General features: G+C 38.6%; 1 pseudogene; it reads right to left on the bottom strand.

Moving 5' to 3' along the window:
- Positions 1 to 217: 217 nt before the first annotated feature.
- Positions 218 to 26753, bottom strand: part of LOC119057840 (spermine synthase-like) — a 54848-nt pseudogene continuing 28312 nt past the window's right edge.

The raw sequence follows: 26753 nt of genomic DNA, 5'->3' as shown, positions 1-26753 counted from the left end.
CAGGGGGGAAAAAGTAATGAAAATCACATTCTAGGGATTCAGTGCCTTTAGTGGCTTTTGCTATGCTATCTAATCATCCTTCAGCATCCTACTTCATCAAAATATACATATTAAATTTGCTTTCTTAAGTTAAAAATAATGATCAAAAAAGAAAACTTTGGAGGAATTCACAATCAATTGCCTGACTTGTTTTGATGTCATGGACAGCATGAGATGGTCAGGGAGGCTGTTTGTAAGCACACCTGGTTAGGGATACTGATCTCTTCCAAACAGTGTAAAATATGTACAGTTTTGAGTATGAAGGGACCCAGACAATCCCCTTTGAGAATTCCAAAGGACAATACAGGTGCCCAAGCTGTTCTTCATCAACTGACAGGGTTTCTTACAAATTGACATAGTTCCCTTGTGTAAAATATTTCCCATACAGTTTCAGTACTTTCATGGAAAGGTCAAAAATCAGTCTGAGGAAATTCCATGCGGAATCTTCTTCCAGAGAAGATGTGGAGACTGGAACAGCTGTCAAATCATTAATCACATAATCAAACTCTCTCCCTTCTTTGGTGTATCTCTTGAGTGCTGGAATACAGTCCTCTACTAGAACCTGATAGCAATCTCCTTTAGTCTGAGATGTCACCACACATTTTCCACATGTATTTCTTACATCCATCAATCATCATTTGGTAAATCTCTACCATAGTGACCATCGTTGGTTTCAATTTGATGATTTCACATAAAATGTCCCCATCTCTGCCTCCCAGAATCAGCAGGTCTTTGCCAGTGTAATCTTCTTTGCTTGCTTATGATGGCCTGGGTATATGCCAAATCACTGTCTGCCAGATTAACATCTCCACTAAGGATGAAAATGTTTCCAAACTGCTTTGAGTGCAGAATTTTGATGTTCTGATAAGGTGAATCTTCATCCTACACCACTTCATCTATGTCATATTCAACCAGGCAGCCGTCAGCCCTGGGAGTACTTATCGAAGGCCCCTCCCTGAACTATGGGCTGTGACTGCTTCACTTGCCCAGTAATGTCCTAACTCAATTATTTCATTGTTTCTTCTACTTTGTTCAAAATATGTACAACTTCTTTGCCTCACATATATATTCTTCACCATCACATATATATTCATTTATAATTATTATATATACTTATATATATAAATTGATGATTATTGTTCTGTCTCAACTTCTTTTTTTTAAATATATTTTACTGATTATGCCATTACTGATTATCCCATTTCTCCCCCTTCATTCCACTCCACCCTGCACACCCCCTCCCCGCATATTCCCCCCCTTTAGTTCATGTCCATGTGTCACAAGTTCTTTAGCTTCTACATTTCCCATACTATTCTTGCCTTCCCCCCCTACTGTCTATGCTACTTATTCTCTGTACCTTCTACCCCCTTCTCCTCCTCCCACTCCCCTAATGCTAACCTTCCTTGTGATCTCCATTTTTGTGGCTCCATTCCTGATCTAGCTGTCCTCCCAGTTTGCTTTTGTTTTAGGTGTGGTTGTTAATAACTGTGAGTTTGCTGTCCTTTCATTGTTCATATTTTTATCTTCTTTTTGATTGGAAGTAGGTCCTGACTTCTTTCTTGGGCTTTTTGTGGGCTATGGAGAGTGCTGGAGTCTCCTTAGCTGCCATTTCTCACACACACACACACACACACACACACACACACACACACACACACACTTGTATATATATATATATATATATATATATATATATATATATATATGTGATGAATGGGCAATTAAGAACTTGGAAATAAAGTAGTCAAATATGCCCGATCTTTCTGCTATGTCCAATCAAATGAAATTTGATTGTGATTGATATTGGGTAGGTTAGGCAACTGGTTCCCAAAAAGAAAAGTTTTCTCTAGAAAATTGGCTAGAATGTAAGACAAGTAAATACAATATGTTTTCTGAAAATGGGTGTGGCCTGCTTGTGCGTGGCCTGCTTGTGTGTGGCCTTCATTAGTGCATCATGCGCTGCATGGTTTAGTGTACTTTGTTGGGGACGAGAGTGAGAATCCTGGCAGGATGAAGAGAGGAGTACCTTAATATTATTACTAATGTTACCAGTTATAATTTCTCTATCTTAAGATACAAGTGTATTTGTTTACAATATTTTTTTGTCACCAAAACCAACTTTGAATGTATAATAACTAACTGTAAAGGTATTTTGAGAGGATGAAAATAAAATTATGACTGTTTACTTGCACTCCCTTCTTGAGAAAAAATGGGTTAGGTGGATACTTTCTTGCCTAAGTTAGTAATTATAGAAATTGAACCTTATTATTCAACACCAAATACTGACTTTTTTTGTCTAGACCAGCTGAGTTAGCATAATAATGTTGCTATTGCTATTCAGCAAAGCGATAAAACCTGAGTAGACAATACCATATGATCTCACCTTTAACAGGAAGCTAAACAACAAAACAAACAAGCAAGCAAAATAAAAACAAAGATACTGAAATAGAGAACAAGGGGACAGTGACCAGAGGGGAGAGGGAAGGGAATTTAAGGGGGAAAAAGGGGAGGGATTTGGAGGAACAAATAGGAAGGACACAGGGACGAGAACTAAGGGGGGGGTGGAAATGGGAGGGAGGTGGGGAGCAAGGGGTGGGGGAGGCTGGGATGGGAGAAATAGACAAAAAACTGTACTTGAAAAATAACTAAATAAAATTATTTAAAAAAACCTGAGTTGGGGTAGGGATGGGGGTGGGGTGGGCAGAGAGTCAATATGGTTTTTCCCTCCCTGCCTCCTTAATCTCCAAGCTGGGCCAGTAGATCATGACCTGTTCACTGCTGTGACTCTTGCTGTCACCTTTGTAATCCTCTTCAGCAGTAGCTGTTTCACCTTGTTCCTTGAAGTTGGGATGGGTTCAGAACTGAGTGACACACAGGATTTTAAAGATGGCAATGATCCAGTTCACAGTCAGGGCTTGTGTGCATCTCCCTTTCTTTCTTTTTCTTTTTTTAAACAAGAAGTTTATTTAAACAACAAATCGCTTGACTTGAAGAGAAAACGATCTAGGATTCATTTCTTCTAGAGTAATTTATCCCTACTGAAAGATAGATTGCTGTACATGTAACAGCTACATACAAAAAAGTTGCAAAATTGTCCTTACTTGTGATGCATACTTTCCTTGTCTTGACTCATCCTACATTTGAGAAATGAGCTAAGAAAACAAAGTGTCTTATGGGTCTGGGTTGTTTCTCTATTTCTGGATATTCTATTCACAGGACATGATACTAGTCTTTTGGACTAGGTTTCTTTAGTCAAAAGAAATGACCATATTTTCCAGATGACCTTGGTTTTACGATGATAAATGAAAAACATTAAAATTCCTCAATCAAACAAGATATGTGAGGATTTATTTATTTTTTTGAGATTTCTTTTTTTAATCTTTATTGTATTTTTTTGCATTTTTCCTTTAGTCCTTTTGTATCCCCTAGCAATCACCACACTGTTGTCAATGAGGCCTTTTTCCATTTTTATGTTGTTCTTTTTTGTTAAACAATGAAATCAAAATAACTTACTGAAATATAAAGATAAGAGCTGAATGAGCATGCCACTATTGGAGAAGGGATATTTTCACAGAACCAGTATTTTTCGGCATTCTGTCTCCATGGGATGGCCATTTTAACTAAACGGTCACTGGCCATTTAGTTAAAAAATGCAAATGCTCATGCACATACATCAGTTACTTTATGTGCAATAAATGAATGGGGAAAGAGAAAACGAGAGGTAGAGAAAACTATATTGTAGTCATCAGAATGTAGTGGAACCAAACTGCAGTTTTCTTTTCTTCCCCTTGTAAATTAATTAATTAATTAATTAATTGTTGTTCAACTACAATGTCAGTTTCTAATTGGGAAGTTTTCTTAGTCTGGAGGATCAGAGTTCTGAAGTAAAGTAACAGGTTCCCTTTTTTAGTAGACACTTCCTGACTACTGCCAGAGCGCATCAGTTGTATCTTCTCCTCTATGTCCAACTGTGCAGGGGTGTCTGTTTCACTGACTGGCTGCCCCTCAAATCAGAATCTGATGTGCCTCATTGACAAACCCTCTTGTTCACAATGAGCTTTCATTAGTTTACTAAGTGGTATATGTCTTTTACTCCTAAACTGCACCACAGAACCATCTTGGCCTGCCACCTTCAAATTGATGCTTATTGTTCTCGGTCTTGACTCCTTTCTTGGGCTTTTTGTGGGGCATGGCGAGTGCTATGCTCCTTGTGAATGGACCACTTCACACATGGTCTGCACTGAACATGCAAACAAGCAGCACCAGGAGCAGCAGGAAAAGGAGGCAGCAGCAGGTGGAGGAGGGCGTTTATTTCTTTCTTACCGTCTTGTTGGCTGAGTTTAAACTTAGGTCCATTATTCTACCTCAGTTTGCTTTTCTGTTTTATGAAAAGGAGCATAATATGTGCTTGCTAGTGAAATACAAAGTACCAAATTCTATATCTAGGTCCCAGTTACCTTTTTTCCCCTGTTGTTCCTCTCAGATTTGAGTTGCCATAGTGGCTGGGACCAAGGCATATCTTCAGGGGAATCTGAATTTTTCATATGGTCAAGATAAAGAGTGTGGGCAGATGGAAGTCAGTATTTCTTTAAGATGAGGTCTTCTGGGATGCACTTATGTTTTTGTGTGATTTTTTTCTCCTGGAAAGAGTTGCCTGCATCTTTCATTTTATTTTTAGACTCATATTCTTGGTAGAATTTTATCTGTCTACTCTCCAGCCAAATGGGGGGAATCTGCTTGTGATGCATACTTTCTTCATCTCAACACATCCTACATTTGAGAAATGAGCCAAGAAAACAAAGTCTCTTGTGATTTTAGGGTCTGGGTTGTTTTGCTATTCCTAGATATTCTATTCACAGGACATGATACTAATCTTTTGGACTAGGTTTTTTTAACTGAAAGAAATGATTGTATTTTCCTGATGACCTAATATCAAGAAAGGTAAAGGTGTAGTGGGAAGAAAGAAGAACAAATGGAAAGGGGAATGGGACTCTCAAGTGAAATTTTCAATACCTGCAACAACAGTGTGGGTTTGAGTTTGCTCTGTACTGAATTGAAATGAGGAGGTTCATGATGAGGATGAGATATGTAACCAGTTACAGAGTTCTTGCCACCAATGAGTACTGTGGCAATGATTGGAGTCTTTAATTAGGAAAGCAATCAAGACTATAGGACTAGACCTTCCACTTTAGAAAAGAAGAAACCTGGTTTCATTTACCACAAGCTCAGCTTGCAGATGATCATTTTGCTGTGGTTTTTAGAGAAGACCACCTTGGGAGAAAGGCATGTAAATCACATTTCACTGCTAGTTAAACAAATCAGTGAAAGTTGCAGGGGCAAACTCCCTCCGGAGCAAAGCCCTGCAGTAATTACCAACTGTCTCCTGTAAAGAGATGGTGACACATACAGTGAGTATGAGTCCTGGCTCGCTCTTTGGAGCAAAAGAACATCCATTGGAAAAACCGGTTCTCTTATGTTGGTGTCAGAAATAGGGCTTTCTAACAGAGGGATTTGACAAACTAGACAAAAGGCCTGGCTAAGTAATCAAATATTCATGCAGGTGCTTTAGTTTTCCCTGCAGCACTTGTTCATACGAGATGAACTATGATTGGGCCTAATGTTCTCCTTGAGTTAAGATCTCTTCATGTACATATTTTTCAACGATGACATATTTTATGTAGATGTTGTCTCCATGGAATGCAAGCATTTGTTTAGTTTGGAGGATGAGCAGTTTCTTTCCTATTTGATCAAGCAGGCAATGAACATTCTTTATGGTGCAGCGTCCTCATGGAGGCTTATCTGAGTGTGGGCTTGCTGAGTGTACCACTGGCAACCGCACTGTCTGACTTAACTGCTAGGCTGTGGAGCAAACGATGATTCCTTTAATCTCTCCCTGTTCTCCGTAACAACATTCTACCTGTTCTGACACTGGGCACCATGTGCCTTGCTCTGGTCCAAGGCCCAGTTTTATTGGGTTGGCCAAAAAGTTCATTTGGATTTTCCTATAAGATGGTTGTAGTAGTGCTTAGTTGTCTTTATCTTCATTGTAAATAATTTTGTTAGGTTGTATTGTGACAGGTGTCATATCAGCATACATTGAAAATAAACTTATCAAAATTGGTGAATTTTTGTGTAGCCATTTTAATATTGAGGATGGAAGAAAATATGTAACATTTTCAATGTATTATGCTTTGTTACTTCAAGAAATGTAAAAGCACAACTGAAATGCAAAAAAATAAAAGATTTGTGCAGTGTATGGAGAGGGAGCTGTGACTGATTGAACATGTCAAAAGTTGTTTGTGAAGTTTTTTGCTGGAGATTTCTCACTGGATGATGCTCCATGGTTGGGTAGATCAGTTGAAGTGGATAACGATCAAATCCAGGTATCAGTTGAGAGCAATCAATGTTATACCATGTGGCAGATAGCTGACATACTCAAAATATCCAAATCAATAAAGTTACTAGTAAAAATGAAAAATATATCTTTTATTTTACTATAAAAACTAAATGAACATTTTGGCCATATTTGTAATTAGTGTTTTCTTTATTGCAAGGACCAGAAACCTATTCAAACTAACTTACATAATGAAAAGGCTTGCTGAGAGAATAAAATGACTTTTCTTAGAAATAAAATATAGAAAGTATAGCCCAACTTAAAGCAACCACAAAACTGTCACTTAAGTTACTCCTGTTCCTCAGCTCCATGAGGCTGTCATCCTATGTGAATTTCCTTTGCAGACTGTCTTTCTGTATGTACTCGTTAGTATGCACATAACATTCCTGATGCCATGTTATACCAGCTGGGCATCTAGTGCCATACAATTATTATTTATTTTAGATCAAATAAGAGAAGAGAGGAGCAAGGAAGGTCAAGAGAGAGGGAGTGAGGGAGAGAGAGAGAGGGAGAGGAAGAATCTGATGGGTTGCTAGTTAGACAATAAATGCCTTCCTTTATTTATCAGTTAGGTTAGGCTAGTTACAAATAAGCTAAAAAAATCTACAGCAAGTTTTACTTATTGCTCACATTGTATATCAGTTATGGGTCATCAGAGGGCTCTGTATATTGTAGTCACTCAGGGGCGTGGGCTGAGAGAGTGGCCCCCATTTTGAACATTGCTGGTTACTCTGCCAGATGGAAAAGAGAGCTTTGGATCATCTTTCTTTTCAATTAAATACTTGGCCCAGATGATGTGCACAATATTCTACTTACAACACATGGTCCAAAAGTAATTTAAAGCCCTCTCTCTCTCAAACACATGCTTAGGAAGGGCCTAAATGGGGATTATTTGGTAAATAGCACCAAATGGTACCACACCTTAGAACAAGGGTCTTATTCTTGTCTAATTCTTGGCATTAATGTTGCCATAAAGTATTTAGCATTTTTTCTTCTCCACTATTGTCCCTTATTTGTGAAAGAGCTTAATAGAAACAGTGTATTCAAGATTATACCTGATTGCAGTCTAAGCTATTTTAGAGATAGTGGTAGTAAAGACAATTGTTATGCATCTGTTACATGCCTGACTGTTCACATAAATTATCTCTAATTGTTACAAAAATCTCTTGAGGTTTGTAATATTAGCACAATACTGACAAATAGTAAGGTTGTTCTTTTTTTGCTAATGAGTAATTTGGAAAATAAAATGTTTCTGGAATTGCAGCAAAAACATTTCCCATTTTTTGGGGAAAATCTCTTGCCTTAGATATTTATTAGAATATAATTGAAACAAGTACCAGGACTTAAAAAAACTAAGAAAGGCTGCTGATAATTTTAATACTCCACAAAGTTTTAGTAAAGATAGATCTATTTTGTCTTGAATACTTCTGGACATTCTCTATTTTGTTAACCTATAGTTAGCAAAGCTATTTGTAACTAGGAAAGAAGCATAAATATTTTAAAATACATTCTTGGGAATTTCTAATAAGTAGCAAAGGAATAGGACACTTATGTTGTCTTTCTAGTCTTCCCACCTGGACACTGGCAGAGGCAACTATTCCATCCCTTTGCTTGCGACTAGCTGCTCCTCTGCCTCTGATCACCTTGACCCTGGCCCTTCCCAGTAAGCTTATCTCTTTGGGAGCACATTGAACGCCCTTGACCACCGATGTATACCAAGTCTTCAAAGAGACTATAGAGACTTCATTTATTTTTTCATTCAGTTTTCTGTACAAATAATAAGTAAACAGGTGCTTAACACTTTTCATGTGTAAGGAAGGGCCAAAGTCTTATGTGAAAATTGATTGGTTGAAACTATCAGAATTCCAGAGTGTATCTGATTTGAGACACAATTAAAACACTCCAGCCAGAGATAGAAACTGTCTCAGTGGTATTACACATTTTCATACTTTACACTGTTTCTAGGCAATGACCTTTGGGGCTTTCCTTTTCTTTGTGGGTTAAATGATCTCATATTAGACCTACATGTGTTCTGATTTCTCTGCAGTGTCTAACTGGTCTTTTTAGTCTTGTAAAGTGTAACTATTTACTTAATATTGATTTTTTAATTTAAATTTCAATCTCTTTTAAAGCAGTACATATGTATATATAATTATAACATTTTGCATATATATGTATATATATAGTTTAAGATTTGAAATAAAACTATTGAGCTAATAATAACAGAAATTTCTTACCAGCTTCTACTCCATTCTTCCCCAATCCCCACACTTCAAGGGTATCACTTCTAATTTTTTTTAGCAAATTGTTTTGCTATTTACTTCTGTTCAAAAACAACATCCCTAGACTTCTATTCCTTGCTATTTTATAGGAGCTCTTGTAGAAGATGTGAATTCAGCTCTATGAACCTGCAACATCCTCTTCTTCCCTCTCCACCTACCCACTGCTTTCACTCACCTCTCAATATAGGTTTTGGTTAAATAATGTCCAGTGTTACAACTAAGTAAACATTTTTCAGAGCTGAGCCATGTTGTTTAATCTAATCACATAATTTCTTGGACTTAATAATTGCCTCTCTTTTTTGTGTGATTTTTAGAGACTTTTACTAATTTAGTCTCCAGTTTTCAGAGAATTACTAATGTTCTTTCAATTTAGTCTATTATATCTTTCCTTTCTGTTTTGACCCCTCCCTTTTACCTTTCCTCCCTTCCTTCCTTCCTGTTTTTCTTTTCTTTTGGGGGGGGGTACACCCATTTCTGAGCCTTCTGTCCGCTTGTCAGTATCCTTAGAGAAATTTTTGTTTGTCTCCCATGTTGGGTCTCTTGTTTTCCTGGGTCGTGTCTTTTTCTTGATTTCTACTCTCATTTGCTCTTTCTCTCTGTAAACTTTTATGACATCACATTTTATTTTTCTGATCCTGTTTTCATCTTCACAGCTCTTTTTGGTCTTAGAATTTTTTTTGTTGTAGCATCCCTTTCTTGTTTCACAGACTCAATATCTTTTTATGTCTCTCTGAGACATTTTTCACAGTTTAAATGTTTACATATTTAAATAGCCATGTTTTAAGTGTTCATGCATTTATTTTTATTATTTTTTCTGATTTTTTAAAATATATTTTATTGATTATACCATTACAGTTGTCCCATTTCCCCCCCTTCATTCCCCTCTACCCTGCACACCCCTCCCCCCACTTCCCCCCTTTAGTTCATGTCCACATGTCATAAGTTCTTTAGCTCATACATTTCCCACACTACTATTGCCCTCCCCCTATTTTCTCCCCACCGTCTATGCTGCTTATTCTCTGTATCTTCCCCCCCTTTTCCTCCTCCCACTCCCCTGTTGCTAACCCTCCATGTGATCTCCATTTCTGTGGTTCCGCTCCTGATGTAGCTGTCTGCTTAGTTTGCTTTTGTTTTAGGTGTGGTTGTTAATAACTGTGAGTTTGCTGTCCTTTCATTGTTCATATTTTTTATCTTCTTTTTCTTAGATAAGTCCTTTTGACATTTCATATGATAAGGGCTTGGGGATGATGAACTCCTTTAATTTGATCTTATTTGAGAAGCACTTTATCTGCCCTTCCATTCTAAATGAAAACCTTGCTGGATAGACCAATCTTGGATGTAGGTCTTTGGATTTCATGACTTGGAATACTTCTTTCCAGCCCCTTCTTGCCTGCAAGGTCTCTTTTGAGAAATCAGCTGACAGTCTGATGGAAAGTCCTTTGTAGGTGACTGTCCCCTTATCTCTTGTTGCTTCTAGGATTCTCTCCTTCATTTTAATCTTGGCTAATGTAATTGTGATGTACCTTGTGTGTTCCTCCTTGGATCCAACTTCTTTGGGATTCTTTGAGCTTCTTGGACTTCCTGAAAGTCTATTTCCTTTGCCAGATTGGGGAAGTTCTCCTTTATTATTTGTTCAAATAAGTTTTCCACTTATTGCTCTTCCTCTTCCCCTTCTGGTACCCCTATAATTCAGATGGTGGAATGTTTAGAGATATCCTGGAGGTTCCTAAGCCTCTCCTCATTTTTTTGAATTTTTGCATCTTCATTGTTTTCTGTTTGGTTGTTTCTTCCTTCCTTCAGGTTCACTCCATTGATTTGAGTTCCAGTTTCCTTTCCATCACTATTGGTTCCCTGTGCATTTTGCTTCATTTCACTTAGTGTAGTCTTCATTTTTTCATCTAATTTGTAACCAAAAGTAACCAGTTCTGTGACCATCCTGATCATCAGTGTTTTGAACTGTGCATCTGATAGGTTGGCTATCTCTTGGTCACTTAGAAGTATTGACTCTGGGGTTTTGAGCTGTTCTTTTTGAGCCATAATGTTTTGGTTTGGTTGCACCTGTCATGTATGAGTGGTGGAGCCTTAGGTGTTCACCAGGGTGAGGCAACCCACGTGGCTGGGTTGTGATGCTGAATGTGGGGGTGGGGTCAGAGAGGGCACAGTGGTGTTTGTTGGGCTCTTTCTGGGGTTTCAGTCCCCTCTGCCGCTTCCTACAAGCAAACTGGGCCCTTCTGGTGTGGGTTCCCGGGTGGGTGGGCTTGTGTACATTCTAGGACCCTGTGGGTCTCCCCAACAAACTCTCCTGTGAGGCTGGGAGCCTCTCCCAGCACCTCAGCCACTGAAAGTTTTTCCAGTAGGTGCTTTTAGTTTTTATTTCCCATTGCTGGGGCCCTGGGTTGTGCGGTCTGTCTCACTGTCCTTTTTTTTTTTTGCCTGGTATGTCTGCGCGCGAATGTGTTCATGGTCAGCCAACCACCTTGCGCACCTCACCGGGTTTGCTCATTTCCTCCCTGCACCTGGTTCTTCTAACCACTGCCCCTTCCTGCTGGGACCCTTCTTCACAGGCTGGTGACTCCACCCCCTTACCAGTCTGGATGAATGGTTATTTGTTGTCAGACTTTGGTACAGTTCAATTTTCTATCTGTTCTGGTTGTGTTTTTGTTTCTAAATCTTTGTTGTCCTTAAATTTGGTTGTGGGAGGAGGTACAGTATTTCCACCTACACCTCCATCTTGGCTGGAAGTCACATTTATTATTTTTAATAGGCAATACATGCACATGGTAAAGCACTCAAACAAAAAAAAAGATATTCAGAGAAAAGTGAGCCTTCCTTCCTCACTTGACAGCTGCTATGCAATTCCCCAACACCAAGGTCTTCTGTTTTAGGCAGGTAAGTAGGCTCTGTAAGAATCCTAGTCTCTGGCTGGGAGGTGTGTAAACCTGGCTGCGAGGGTCTAGGACCCAAGTGGGCAAAGCGACCAAAGGTAGGACAGCTGTTATTAAATTCCCTCTTTTCACTATGACATCTCATTCTTGCTCTTAGCTGAGTTATCCTAAAAGCCTGTCCAGGAGGGTTATTACTCCAATCTTCTCCTGGGATCAGGGAGAAGTCACATGACTGGGAGAGCATATATGAAGGGAATCTGCAGAGCTGACCTTTTCTTATGGAGACTTTTAATACAACTCTTTTCATCCCTATATTTCACCTGAAAATTAAGAAGGAGTTGGTTCTTTCAATTTTTGAGTCTCTGAAGTTATGCAGACTGCTGCACAATCATTTCCGGTGTTTGGGTCTAGTTTTACTTTGAGGTATTAAATGACCCAGCAGAATCCAAAATAAGACCTTTCTCAATCTCTCATTCAAATCAAAGCCTCTCCCTTCTCCCTGTTTAGTGGCTCAGTGGCCTGCAGTGGGCTAGGGGAATCTGGTGAAATGTTGTTCTATTCTTCTTGCTCCTGACTCTTGCTTCAGGTTTCTTTAAGATGGGGGAAGGAGAGAGGAGTAGAAGATGGGAGACAAAGCCCTTTTAATATGACATGGCTGTTATATCTTGGCTCTCCTGCACTTGTCATGGTAGAAGTCTAAGGGCTTGCTCTGTCTTGGGAAACACTTTTATGGCTGCTTTGGTGCTCCCTTTGCAGAGAGCTTGACACTACATCATCACTCTTTTGTGCCTGCCTCCTCATCTCTCCAGCCCCATTCTGTGGTCTACCCACAGAGCCTCTATGTGCTGGCATCCCATGGCCCTGGAAAGTGGCCACCTTGGGCAATGTTTTCCTACTTGCTTCATGCTCATTTCTCTTCCTCAGTGTCAACCTAGTCCGTGGGAACTTGGCATGATCCCACCAATTTATGCTTTCATCACCCAGCTATTATGTATGTTCTGGCCAGCAGCCTGTCTTCATTTCTCCAAATGAGGTCAGACATCAGGATCTGTGCCCCCAAATTCTTGAGGACAAAGGCTCATATTTTAGAATAGGGTTGACCTATGAGCTTTTGGTTTTTCAACAGGAATACTGCCAGAGATTCTGCCCTTCTGGAGAGCATCTTTTCAATCTTTCTGAGTAGTTCTCTTGAGGACCCTTATTTAGCTTGAGAAGAGGGGGTTTATACACAGATCCATTAAAAGTCTTCACCTGGGGAACTCTCACTGGTTATTTTATTTAGACTTCTAGGGATGAACATGGCTAGACTGGTTTGATAAGTGGCCAACAAATTCTGTTTGGATGTATCTGTGCTTTCTCTTTTCTTGATATATTGTTTCAATATAAGATCTATTCTTTGTCCTTTTCTATCCTGTGTTGTACTTACAGAAAGCTATTCCCTACAGATTCTGTCACCTTGGTTTTTTTGCAGCTGATAGTTAACCTCCAGCTGGATTTGGGCAATAGGAGATCAATGGGAAGATGAGAAGAGAGACAGAGACTGTTTACTTCCTCTCCCTCCTATTCTGTCTTCTAGGACTGCAGCTCCTACTACATGGTCTCTCCTCCACAGTGTCCAATCTTCCTGGGTTCCTGGAGCACTATTTCCTCCCCTCTTCCGTTAGCACTCCTGGTTCTAATGGTGTTTCACTGTTGAAGACTTTGAAAGGCTTTATTAAAGTCTCTTCATTTGATAATTTGGATTCACTCTACTTCCTGCCAGGATACTGAAGGACACAGTAGGAGGTCTTAGTGTTATGGGAAATAGTACCAATGTCTCAGAATTTAAAATAAGACTGTCACTAATTGAGAATAAACTGCATTGCAGGAAGAGGAAATGGCAATACTCAACAGGTGGGTTTTGGGAACCTCTGAACTCTTGTTCCATAAGACATCAAAAGATTTTTTTTAATACACATAAGCAGGTTAAGTCTCACTTCAAGCATTGTTTTTTTGAGGGTAAGGCAGATGTGTAATAACAAATTAAAACCTCACGGTGTTCTTTAAGTAAACTCTTTAGTAGCTATCATTTTGCTGAGATGATTTTTTTCTTGACCTATCATATTGTGGAAGAGTTGGTATCTGCACATCTCTCACCCATTTTCTCAGGGTTGAGGAAAGAAAAGACCCATCCAACCTTTTGTTTCACAAGAAAAACCCTTGTTCCATGCATTTTTGGAAATTATTTTGGATTACATTCTGTCTGCTCCTGAGAATGCCCCTACTACTTTGGATATTTGCATAGTGGAAGAGAAAAAAATTAACCTAGTATATCATTCTTGGGGTAGGGAAGGTGGGGAGGGGAAGCAGGCCCAGCCACCTGTTAAATGGTTTGTGCAGCAGCAAGTCTATATAAGGTTCCCAGTGAATCCTGAGAAAAATGGAGTGTGTGAAGGAGCTGATCTTTTACTGCCCCCAAAGGGCAGAGCCACAATGACTTCAACAGGTGTTCAGAAACTTTTGCCGAAAGGAAAAATAGTTAGATGCTGCGGGGTAAAATTTCAGAAGTTATATACAAATCATCTTGTCTAGTTGATGGATGTTATGAGCATATGCTCTTGGAGAAATTGGTTTATTTTCAAAAGACTGAATTAATTGTAAAGTTGTGATACCACCTGGCATGCTTGATTTATCTCAAAAGTACAAATTCATCAGTTGCAAAGGAAAGAAATGTATTTATTTATGTTTAATAATGACCTTTATTAGATTAAAAACTAAGTAAATGTATATCAACTACAAATAAATATATTTTACTAATGAATTTGGTGGGAGAAAAACATTCTCTGTTATTGATGTCACTTAGACTGTTAACTTATTGAAAGGAAATGATGCGTTTCATCTTTGATCTGTTTGTGCACCTAACATGTAGTAAGTACTCATGGTTATTTATTAGTTACATTTTTTATGTAGTTTGACAGCTATTTTCCATCACTGGTCCCATAAACACAGCTTCTCTTTAAGGAGCTACTAAAATAGCTGGCCTGAGGAAAGGACTAAATTTTGTAAAAATTTGCTTGAGGGCACGTTATTTGAATGGCTTTTTTTAGCTGACTACTTCAAAGATCTATAACTATGTTAAGGTACCTTATTTATTGTCAAGTTACCTTATTTAAAAGACTCTTGGCAAATAATGAATGAAGTTAATAGTTTAGTAATTATGAGATGCTTCTGGTTAGTAGATATTTTATGATTCAGCCTAATACATGGAATTTGTGAAACTTCTCGATATCTGTTTGCTTAGTGTCTTTTGTTTATTCAAAATGTACATTTATCAGGAACTTATTATGTGCTAAGCACACTTTGACTGCATGCTTAGAGATAAAGGCCAAGCACATAGGTTTATGGTTTCATGGAGCTTACTACTGTGTGTGGATGTGTGTGTGTGTAAAATATGAGGGGGAGTGCAGATCAATATAATACACATGGAGTTACAGTGTGATGTGATGACAAGAGCATGGGGAAGAGTGGAACTGGCAGGTACCAACCCCCTCCTCCAGTGTCAGAGAACAGCTAACTTCTAGGAGGAGCTATGTCCTGGTGGAGAGTGGGGGATGGGTGGGAGTAGCCAGGCAAGGGGGGCATGGCAGAGGCAGGGACTAAGTATCGAGGAGGCAGAGACTATAGTCCAGGCAGAGGCAATCATGCACACAAGATGGGGGACCTGAGGATATCTGAAACACAGTGCACAGTGAAGTAAGAAATGCTGCTCGCTTTCTTCTTAAAATTCCCACTCTCATTTATAACAATATTAGCAATAATTTTCACAACGAAAATGACAACAATTATGGTGACTTTTAGAACTGACAGCATTTTCTGAATATTGATTGTGTGTCAGGTGCTGTGCTAAGTACATCATATGCATTACTTAATATGCATCATAACCATAGGAGGCAGGTGCTGACCGTGGCACCTCAAAGATAGGGAGGTTTGGGATCAGAGAGCTAGGAAACGGGTTTAACCTGCTGACAGATTGTAGCTCCTGGACCTAGAAGGTCTATCTTACTCTAAAGATCATTCTTTTAGGCACCAAGCTTAAGGTCTGTTTGGGTCTGAAAACTAAGAAAGCAATGTCAAGCAGAAAATTCTCTCTGTTAACAGTTTATGCTTAGATAATTTTAATTAAAAAATCAGGCCCTGGCTGGTGTGGCTCAGTGGATTGAGCACTGGCCTGCAAGCCAAAGGTTCACTGGTTCAATTCCCAGTCAGTGCACATGCCTGGGTTGTGGGCCAGGTCCCCGGCTGGGGGTGCACGAGAGGCAGCCACACGTTGTTTCTCTCCCTCTCTCTAAAAATAAATAAATAAAATCTTTTAAAAAATCAGAAAATATAGATTATTTTTTAATGTTCTTTCTTTTTGGTGTGGCAATTCTATCACATTATAACTAGTAAGTACATTTGATTTCAAATACTATATATAAAAATGTTAAATAATACAAAACATGGCATGGATACAATACATAGTTTTGAAGTCTGTGGAAAAACAAACAAGCTGTATAAATCGAGTATAAATAATTATTGCTGTATCTTACAGCTAAAGAAAAACTATATTGTCCTGGGTTTTTTAGAGAAGGCTCTCTGAACTGCAGTTATTTGAAAGGAGCCCAATGCTAAAAGGCCGCACGTGGTGTTATTTTTAACATTACAGGCAAACCTTGGCTTCCGTGTGTTTGACATCTCAAATCCCCTGTAAGTTCCTCATTGTGATCCAGCTTGGTCTGTTTACTAAATCTAAATCTCTGGAAAATTTGTTCCTGCAGAAGATCTAGAAAAGATGATTTATTATGATGCTGAACATTTGTCACTCAGCCCCCCCTTCCCTTCCCAGGCCCTCACTGTGGTCTCCAGCATCAATATCTGAGCCACTGGGACTGTCCTTTCTCCTTTGGTTGCCTGTTCACTTTTTCTCTGTCCTTTCTGTTAACTCTTTCATCTCTACCCATAATTCTGGTTTATTGTTTGCCATTTTATATACATATGTCTGGCATCTATCTTTCTAATTCTATCTCCTTTTATCTTATTTTCCTCTTGTCTCTCCTTCATTGAAACTTTATATTTTAAGCTTCACATTTGGAAAATAATGATGTATATAGATTTTCAGTGTGGTAGTATCTAGTCCCTTGCCTCTTCCCCTTGTAACCTTTTTTTAGTCTAAGTTGAACTGACTCACAACTCTGTCTTCCCCTCTGTTGTCCCCTCCCCAGCTATACTATTTCTTGCATGGTTATACTGCTTTTGAGTCACTCAGAAGACCTGACTGGTGGTCTTTTGTCCCTTAGCACCTAAGGGAGAGTATTTCAATCTTATGTGGTGTGAGGTCTTACTTGGGATGCTATGCATCTGCTTTGGGAAAGTGAACACTGATCTTCAAGCTATGAAGTGCTAAAGGTTCTCTTCTTATCTCTCTTATCTTTCTACAGCTCACACAAATCTGCCAATGTAAAGATGTAGTTAATGAAAATGATATATAATATTCCTATGTTAAAACATTAAACATTTCCTTTATAACAATCTATGCTTATTAAAATTGTACAAAAGGAAAAAGAAAAATTTGCTATAGTCCCCAGTGCAACCATTGTTAATACAGTTTTGGTGTTTATTTTATTCTTCGTTTGTTTCAAACTTAAAAAAAAATCTATCCTTTTTTGTGATTTATGACTATTATATGATTGTAAATATTTTGTATACAATTTAGTATCTTTTTTTCCTATTATGATAATGGCTAAGTTCTTCCATAGTCTCAGGAATTGTAATAAAAAATGGCATAACTGCATATTTCTTGGTGTGCTAAAATATAATTTATTCAATCACTTGCCAATTGTTGGACACTCTCTATTTTTTAATATGTGAGATTCCCCTGCTCTAAGTGCTCAGCTTGACAAACTTTATTTTATCCTTCAGTGAATTTCCACGGGAAGCTCAGTTATTGCCTAAGAGTCCTATGTGAATGATGACTCAGGGGGTACAGGGATGCAACACTAAAAACCATCCCAGGTTGTTATGACCTTCTTCCCACCAGTCTCTGTTATGACATTATACCCAGGAACAAAATGAGAAAGCCTGAGATTAACTATGATAAAAATAATGAAGTAAGGCAACTGACAACATTTCTGGAAATAAAAAATACAGACCAACAGACACAAATCTCAGGGAAAAGTTATTGATGTCCCACTCTACATGAATAAGGAATGTTATGTTGGTATCAAGAGAGTAAGTGTTTTGTGCAGATATTTGTTGAAAGGACAGAGTAGAATAAATCACTAGAAGGAGTCTGATTTTATGTATATGTGAGTTAAGATGACAAGTAACAGAAAACAAAATTAAATTAGCTTGAACAAGCAAATAAATATTATTATCCTGCTATGATAAAAAATTTAGAGGAGGCAAGCTTCATCCTGGCTTAATCTAGTAGCTCTGGCTGGTTCTTTCAGTTTGTTCAGCTGTACCCTCCTCTGTGTATTGGCTTCATTTTCAGATTGGCTTATTTCATGGAGGCAAAATGACTAGTTATTTTAAGCTTCACAGTTCTGTTTCATGACTTTCAGAAGAAGTAAGACCTTTTTTGTAGTGGATTTTTATTGGAAGTGAGAAAATTATTTTCCCAGAATTTCTATGCAAATTTTACTTTACATTTCATTGGTCTAAATTAGATCATTTGTCCATTCTTGAATTAATACTTGTTGCCAGGGCAATTTCCTGTGCTGATTGGCTTATCTCTGTATTCCTGACCCAGTCACTGTGGCATACCTGTTGGGATTTCTTTTAAACCAATCAGGTTTGCTCCTGGAGCTCCGGATGTGGTTCATGTCCCTTTATGCATATGGGCTGTGTGGAGGACAGATGTATGCCTGGAGGAAAATTGGAGCAAAATCGGGGAAAGGAAAAATGGGAATGGATGCTGCACAGATTTAATTCATGATAACTGCTAATCAGGATTTTTTATTCAGTTTATGGCTTGCTCACTTGAAAAATTCTAAAAACTTTTAAAAAGTTCACATAAAGGGAATAGATAATGAATCTGGTATAAAATATAATTATGATAAATTGGGTGTTATTAAATTTCAGAGATATGGTATGTTGTTCTGGTAACATGTTTCCTGGATTTCAAATCTCACTTCTTCCATTTACTAGCTTTGTGATCTTGAGAAAATTACTAAATTTCCCTGTGCTTTAGTTTCCTTATGTCAAAAAAGATCCTGAAATACCTACTACATAGGGTTGTTGTGAGGACTGAGCTACTTAATACACATAGATGTTATAACTGAGCCTGGTTCACCACAGTGCTTGATAAATATGTCCTTTTTAAATTATAAAAGTAATATATTTTCACTATGTTTTTGTTATCTGCTTTGCAGAGGTGGATACCTCAGTCCAAAATTTGGTTCTGATATCCAGATAGGCAGAGAACTGCCTGTTTGGTCAAGATGGAGGTGTAGATAGAAACACTTCACTTCCTTGCACAACCAAAAGAAGGATAACAACCAATTTAAAAACAAAAACAACCAGAACTGCTATAAAATCAGTCTGTGTGGAACTCTGACAACCAAGGAGTTAAAAAAAAATTCATCCAGACTGGTAGGAGGGGCAGAGATGGGCAGCTGGGTGGAGAGGACATGCAGCAAGGCACTAGACTGCATGGGTGAGGTAGGGGCTGGTGGTCTCACATTCATGCGGACGAACTGGAAGGGACAACTAAGGAGCAAGACAGACTGTGCAACCCAGGGTTTCAGTGCAGGAAACTAAAGACTCAAAACATCTGGTTGTAAAATCCTGTGGGGGTTGTGAAGGTAAAAAAACTCCCAGTCTCACAGGAGAGTTTGTTGGAGAGGCCCATGGGATCCTGGAACATACAGAAAATCACCTACCTGGGAATCAGCACCAGAAGGGCCCAATCTGCTTGTGGGGAGTGAGGGAAGTGATAGAAAGTGGGGGCAGAGCTGAGCAAGTGGCATTGCTCCCTCTTGCGCCCCTCCCCCACATACAGTGCCACAAAACAGCAAAGAGGGTTGCCATGCCCTCATGAATACTTAAGGTTCTGTCCCCTACAATGTAACAGGTATGCAAAGACAAGGAAATATGGCCCAAATGAAAGAACAGATCAAAATTCCAGGAAAAGAACTGAGTGATAAGGAGATAGACAACCTATAAGATACACAGTTAAAAACACTGGTAATCAAGATATTCACAGAAGTGACTGACTATGGTTGCAAAATGAAGGAAGAAATGAAGGCTGTACAAAATGAAACACAGGAAAATATATAGGGAACCAACAGTGAAGGGAAGGAAACTGAGACTTAAATCAACAATTTGGAACAAAAGGAAGAAATAAACATTCAACTGGAACAGAAGGAAGAAATAAGAATTCAAAAAAATGAGGAGAGGCTGAGGAACATCTGGGACAACTTTAAAACCTTCAACATCCAAACCATAGGGGTGCCAGAAGTAGAAGAGGAAGAGCAAGAAATTGAAAACTTATTTGAACAAATAATGGAGGAAATTTTCCCCAATCTGGTGAATGAAATAGACTTCCAGGAAGTCCAGGAAGCTCAGAGAGTCCCAAAGAATGTGGATCCAAGAAGAAACACACCAAGGCACATCATAATTAAGTTACCCAAGATGAAAGATGAGGAGAGGATCTTAAAAACAGCAAAGGGAAAGGAGAGAGTTACTTACAAAGGAGTTCCAATAAGACTATCAGCTGATTTCTTAAATAAAACCTTACAAGTAAGAAGGGACTGGACAGAAGTACTTGAAGTCATGAAAGGCAAGGACCTACATCCAAGATTAGATGGTAGCTTCAGCAAAGTTATCATTTAGAATGGAAGGGCAGATACAATGCTTCCCAGATAAGGTAAAGTTCAAAGTGTTCATCATCACCAGGACCTTATTATATGAAATGTTAAAGCGACATTAAATGTTAAGGAGACATTTCTTTTAAGAAATAGAAGAAGATCAAAAACAATGAACAATAAAATGACAACAAACTCACAACCATCAGCAACTGAACCAACAAACAAAAACAAAAACAAAAATGGGAACAAAAACTAAGCAACTAGAACAGGAACAGAATCATAGATATGGAGATCACATAGAAGGTTATCAGTGGGTAGGGGGAGAATGAGAATGGGAAGAAAAGGTACAGGGAATAAGAAGCATAATTGACAGGCATAAAATAGACAGGGGGAGGTTAAGAATAGTATAGGAAATGGAGGAGCCAAAGAGCTTACATGTACAATCCATGGACCTGAGCTAAGGTGGGAGAATGCTGGTAGGAGATGGGGGTGATGCAGGGCAGAGGGGAATTATGGGGAGGAAAAAAGGTAGGACAACTGTAACAGCATAATCAATAAAATATACTTAAAATTTTTTAAAAATAGACATGATGTCACACGTATACCAAAAGGGCATGAAAGAGTTCATTAGTCACACAATGAGCATTCTGTGAAGAGCAGGGTAGTCTCCTAAGCAGGTATGGATGTAACTTGAAAAAATAGGAAAATGGCCCTGACTGGTGTGGCTCAGTTGGTTGGGCATTGTCTAGCAGAGCAAAAGATTACCGGGTCAATCTGTGGCACATGTCTGGGTTTCAGGCCTGGTCCCAGGTTGGGGTAGCAGTGAGGGGCAGCTGATCAATGTTTCTCTGACACATTCATGTGTCTCTTCCTCTCTTTCTTCCTCCATTCCCCTTTCTCTAAAAAGTAAATGAAAAAAAATATATTTAAGAGAAAGAGTAGGGAAAGGAAACTGGCTCAGTTTTTAGTATAGTTAGGGGATGTGTCTAACATGTTGGTTCTGCACAGGAAACAGGAATTGTGTGGTGTGAATTTCCCACCAGCACAGAAGGAGAAAACACTGAGGTTTCTTAACAGCTGTCTCATCTGAGAGGCAGAAAAGAAAGGTAATGATGGGCCTTGAAAACTATCATCAGTTAAACATAGTAGCAAGTGGAATCAGATACTACTACAAATGATAAAAGATATATAAATCATAATACAGAAATTTGGTAGTTGTCCAATCACAATACATTTACATGTATATTTTCTGTCAGCATTATCTAAGTTTCATTTATTCCTGGTAGTTTCAACATTCTACAAATTAAGGGTTTTTTTCTTTTGCTACTCTTTAGCCATTATGAATCATCTTAAACCTCACATTGCATATGTTGAATCAAGAAAAAAGGCTATTTGGGTTGCAAATGATCTGGAAAATTAAATTGTCTTATGGGCTTTCCTCTTTTAAATTGCAAGCCATTTAACATCCTCCATAGTGATGTTTAACAGATAATATCAGTTTCGATGTATTAGCCAAATGACAATATAACTTCTGTTCAGGACCTGTTAGCCTAGAGCCAGAGAATCCACACCAGTCAGCCAGACAAAAACCAACCTTAAGTGATCTGAAGTTGTTTGTATTCTTTTTAACCTTATTGATCGTCCATTTTAATTCAGTGTTATTAATTGTGTTTTCTGTTTCTATCTTTGTTTTATACCTTTTCTTTTTTTTGACTGGGCTGAATCTAGGTCAAATGGACTCTAGAGGACTCTAAATATAGTCTAGTTTTAAGAAATACCTCTCTTCTTTTTCATGGAAAAGATTACTCATGGAATAGATATCCAAAGCTTCTCCTGTCTAGAAACTATAAATGATTTTTTTAAAGTATGGTTTTTTTTTTAGTCAGACAAATGCAATGTATATGAATTAAATACTCTGGAAGTCTTGTTTTGCTCATATTTATAAAGGTCTAATAATACATTAGTCGAGTCATAAAAATCCTTAAACTTCTCATAGCTGTATCATAAATTTTAAAAAGGTGAAACTATAAACTCTATGACGTATACTCTAGTATCAGATTAAACAGGCTTTTAGTAAATCAGATGAAGTTTATAAATATGTATGACATTTAAAGAAAAATCTGCCATAAAATGGTATTCTTTTGTTTATTTATTGATTCACAGTGCTGACTAATGTGTACTCTTTGATCCAAGCAACTTGTTCTCTACTAGGGAAAGCATACAATTAAGCAGTTGAATGCAATGGAGTATGATAAACATGAGGATAGAAGAAATCCAAACCACACTATTACACTTTCTGGAGGAGTGAGCATTCCACAGTACTCACTTTTATTTTAGGTGTATGACCTTGATCTTTTCTTAACCTTTTTGAGCCATAGTTTTTTTGTATATTATATGGGTCATTATATATAATTATTGATATTTTTTTAAGGATTAAATGGGAAAAGATTCAGAGTATGTAGCATAATGCTTGTGCATAGTAAGTGCTTGGTGAACAGTAGCTATCAGGCTCAAAATCATGATCATTGTACAACTATTCATTTTTTTAAAGTTTTAAAAATATTATCTTAAAAGTTGGTAAGGTGAAACACAGTTTAATTATGATCGGGTCAGGTCACTTACTCCCTTACTCCAAACCTTCGAGTGCTTTCTCGTTTCTTGTATAATAAAGACTATGTTATTATATTTCTTGTATTTTGAGGCCCCCAGAAATCTATCCCTTAACCTCCCCTTTACAATAGGTCTTTTAAGCATCTTCACTACTCCTTGAACATAACACAGACTTTGCCTCCCGCACTTTTTACTGTATGTTAACTATAGAAACTAATGTTTATTGATCACAATCTAATGGGCACTGTGAAAGTACTTTACACGAATTATTTTATTTAATGCTCACAACATCTCTATGATGTACTCTTATTAGTCCCATTTACAAATGAAGCACTTTTCTTATCCACAGTTAATTACACAGGTAGTAAGAGAGAGTGCCAGAACTCTGACCATCACTTTGTATTGCCAGTTCTTAACCCTTGCATTCTTCTGCCCTCACTCTACATGACTAGGAGCCATTCATTCTTAGCTTCCGAGATCAGAAGGAGCCATTCATTCTTCATGGCATTCTTGAAACTTCAACTTTTGTAGGTGTGTTCTCTAGTTGTCTTGCCAAAGTTAATCTTTGGATTCCACATGTACCTAGAGTTTAAGTTTAAACCTCAATGCAGTGTCTACCTCATTCTGTTTTCTATTCCTGTTCTGTAAATATCTCGAGTGCCACTGCAGACAACCGGAGAGTGGGGAACGACAAGTTGTGCTCTACACTTCAGGACAATCAGCGGGCGTTTATGGAGTTAAATTGACTTACACTTAACTCTGCATCTGAGCTCTTAAAATATTTTACTTTTCATGTTAAAGTGTCTTTGAGGCCTGTGGACTCGGGCAACAGAAGAAAGCTTGTTAGAATTGAAAGATGGAAGTGGTAACTTTTGTGTTAAAGTGAAACACTTGCGCTCAGTGAACAGGTGTTTACAAGGTGGGTGATGAGGCAGTGGCTATATGAGTCTGAACAGTGCTACTCTACTTTCAGTAGTCCATTCTCCATGCTGATCTAGACAACAGTGTCAGACAGGAAGGCAGAGAGGCAGAGGCATAGTTGCCTTGGTTACTATGAGTCCCCAGTTCCTAGGACTGTGCCTGGATTCAGTAAGGCCTCTCAGTTCATATTTGTGTGGTTGACATTAGTTAAATGCTGAGTCATCTCAAATCTTTCGAGAAGCAAATGGTTGATCAGTAAGTCAAATGATGAGTCAAATAAGGATATAATTCCAAAGTCTCCATTGCTTAAAATACTTCATTTTACCAGTAACTTTCTTTTTGTATCATTCATTTCCAACTGGCCTATTAGATTGTTATCGTTCACAAGGCATACATTCAGTTTTGTTCACATGCTATTGTGAGATGTACAGAAAACCAAAATGATATTCATTTATCTGCAAGATTGCAATAATTAATTTTATGGTTGCACCTTTCTCCTTGCTTGTCTCCTGTCCATAATCTTTTGTGTAGCGTGTGGAACTGGCCTCTCAGAGTAAGTCCTTATCTGAAGCCCGCACTTCACCACCACCTGCCTTTGGAGTGGTCGTGGCAGTGCCATTTCCAGTTGTGGAGCTGACAGAGTCCTGAGAGATAACAAGCAAGATACACCAGTTACCTCCCACCATTTATAAAAATAGGCGTCTGGGCAAAACTTTGGCAGAGACTCACGACTACAGAGTAAGGGCACAAGAGGAACAGGACATTTTATGTATTTTCTAATAAATAAGAAGATTTCAGTTATACATTGTGGGATTTATGTGTAGCATAAATGTCTCTCTGACTAAACAATAATAATGTAGGTGGAATAACCAGTTGTCTGTTGGGTGAGGAAGGCATCGCCACCTTGTCTCAAGCGAAAGTGGGAGGAGAAACATCAGGAGGATCGTGAATAAAAAGGAGCAGAATGATGAATTTCTGGTCTAAGAATCTCTGCTCTCTTTTTCTTTGCTATGTTGAAGTTTTTGTGAATGTTCATAAATAAGCTCATTTACTAAAACATTTCACAAAGGAGACAAATGCAATGAGTTCATTGGAAACCCCGAGAGATATGAAATAGCAAAAGGATTTCTCTCCTTGCCCTTTTAATCTGGTATGTGCTTCCCTGGCAGGTGGCCACATACTGCCTGGAGCACAGACTCTTTGAAACTGTCTTGTGGGAGCTTGTGGGTCTTCATTTATCAGCTGGACGGAGTCAGAAGAAGTGAACTGAGAACTCCTTCCAAGTTCATGGAAGCTCCCAGGAGTCCCAGGCAACAAATGGAAAACAGCAATGCTAGAAAATGAATTCTTTTAAAAGGCAAACACTCTAGGAGCCATTAAAAGTTTCCATTTTCAAGCTCTGTCATAGAGGAACTTTTTGACAGAACATATATAAACTACCCAAATTGTCATCAGGTATATTAAGGTTAAGTTAGATATTCTCATGTTGTCATACTCGGAGTAGTCAGTTCTTTTACTAAATGCTCTGCAGATGAAAGCCCCTTTTCCCGTGCCAGAGAACATGTAATGGAAAGCTGCTCTTTCAGATTTTAAGACTTAATCATTTAATTAAGAAAAGCGCCATAGCCTCTAAAAGCTGGAGTTACTTGATTCAGACTTTATAGACTTCCTGATAATATTTTTAATCTTTTTGTTTGTTTATCGCATTTCAGATTTTCTTTTTTTTTCCTTCTGTGCTCACAGAGTACCCATACCCAGGTTCTATGAAAATAATTCTGAACATCAAGCTATGTACTACTTCTTCTTAACCTTGAACCTTAAAGATTTAGTTTTCTTTTCTTTCTATAAAAATATCTTTTTTGGTGTTGTGTTGCCTTTAACAGAGAAATGCCCCACTGTCCTTGGCTTACATATGCCTCCACCCCCCCCATCCCTCATCACCTCCTTCTCCCTCCCCCCTCCCAAATCTGCCTCTATCATCTTTCTGTGCTGCTGAATGTATATAGCTTCTGAAACACTTTGGAATGGAAGGTGCTATGAAATTGTAAAGTGTTTTTATCACAGAGTTCTGCCATTATGTCTCGCTCCTGACGTGCAACACCTCTGCTATTTCAGTGTTGTGACGGGACACAGCCAGCCCTGAGAAGGCACTGCACTCAGACAAGCATGTGAGATTGTGTCCGTCCCTGGTGGTGAGCCCAAAGCTTTGGAGCATCTACCACATTAAACAGTTGTGGGCAATGCGTGGGGAGGTTAGTGCCTTGCTATTTAAAGTGTGGGCTTGGCATCATCTAGGAACTTTTTAGATATACAGGACCTCAGGGACTGTCTCAGGTCTTCTGAATCAGAATCCACAAGCTCATTGGTATAGTGGACATCTGCTATTTTGTCTATCCTGCATTCTTTCATCTACTAACCCTGCTTCCCTCCCCTTCTTAAAATAACCTTTATTTCTTCCTCTAGTTCTGTGTTTCTGGTGGGGCCTCTATCACAGAGACCTGGCTTTTGGGCCATAGGATGAGCACTCAGTTCAGGCCTGCACTTTCCAGCCGCCTTGATAGGTGAGGGATGGCCACACGGGACCTTCCCTGGGTCAGTAGGGATCTTACCCTTCATACCCTGTATGAAGTTGAAGGGAGAAATCTTTTTTGTCTCTAGAATCATGAGCCTGGAAAGAGGTAAACTGGCAATTGTCAATGGCTATTTTCCCAGGCAAGCAGAGAATACCTGTACACCATACTCGGGAAAGAGGCTACTACTCAAAGAGAAGGAAAGGCCAGAGGTAGAGATTCAG

Source organism: Artibeus jamaicensis, unplaced genomic scaffold (assembly GCF_021234435.1).
Source record: "Artibeus jamaicensis isolate MK-2021 breed Jamaican fruit bat unplaced genomic scaffold, CSHL_Jam_final scaffold_3222, whole genome shotgun sequence".
Lineage (NCBI taxonomy): Eukaryota > Metazoa > Chordata > Mammalia > Chiroptera > Phyllostomidae > Artibeus > Artibeus jamaicensis.
The sequence above is the reverse complement of the archived record's forward strand: the minus strand, read 5'-3'. Positions and strand labels throughout refer to the sequence as shown.